This window comes from Octopus bimaculoides, chromosome 26, assembly GCF_001194135.2.
Source record: "Octopus bimaculoides isolate UCB-OBI-ISO-001 chromosome 26, ASM119413v2, whole genome shotgun sequence".
NCBI classification, from domain to species: Eukaryota; Metazoa; Mollusca; class Cephalopoda; order Octopoda; family Octopodidae; genus Octopus; species Octopus bimaculoides.
The window spans coordinates 2,978,956-2,979,642 of record NC_069006.1 but is presented as its reverse complement, the minus strand read 5'-3'; the positions used below and the strand labels follow the sequence as shown (position 1 = coordinate 2,979,642).

The following is a 687-nucleotide window of genomic DNA, read 5'->3' as shown; positions in this document are numbered from 1 at the left end:
CCTTCCAACTTAATATGAAAGAATGTTTGGTAAATTTTCACATTAACATCCGCACGATTTTCACCCAATAAATAAATAAAAAAAAAAAAACCTCGGATTTTTTGCGTGGAATCAAGTACCCTGACCTCCTGCTGCAAATCCCACATTTTGATTCGGAATGCCTGGAGCAGGGTTTAGTTTAATGCTGGGCAGTTTAGTTTAATGACAAAACACTTGACGCGTAATCACAGAGATGTGAGTTCGAGTCTCATGGCTGGCCAGTAACGTATTTTTCTGCAATGTATGGATAATTTATCCTGATCTCGCTATTTATAGCATTATCACGCGTTTGAGAAATAAATTCATTTCTGTACCTATACATATATATACATATATATACTGTTTGTTCCTTATGAGCCATGCTGGCTCATAAAGGTCGGCTTTCCCGTTCCATTGGCGTATAGGTTCCCCACCTGGACGGGGCACCGGTCCGTCACATGTGAGCTGCTAGATGCAGGAGGAAAGAGTGAAAAAAAGTTGTTGCGAAAGAGTCAGCAGACGTTCGCCATTACCTTCTGCCGGAGCCGCGCGGAGCTTAGGTGTTTCGCTCATAAACACACACACATCACCCGGTCTGAGATTCGGGCCCACGACCCCGCGACCGCGAATCCGCTCTAACAACGAGGCCATGTGCCTCCACTTTATATA

At 44.1% G+C, this 687-nt stretch overlaps 1 protein-coding gene across 1 annotated transcript in view; it reads right to left on the bottom strand.

Moving 5' to 3' along the window:
* The window catches only part of LOC106879338 (cytochrome P450 3A21), a 113,051-nt gene that overhangs the window by 46,920 nt on the left and 65,444 nt on the right, over positions 1 to 687 (bottom strand). The window lies entirely within an intron of this gene.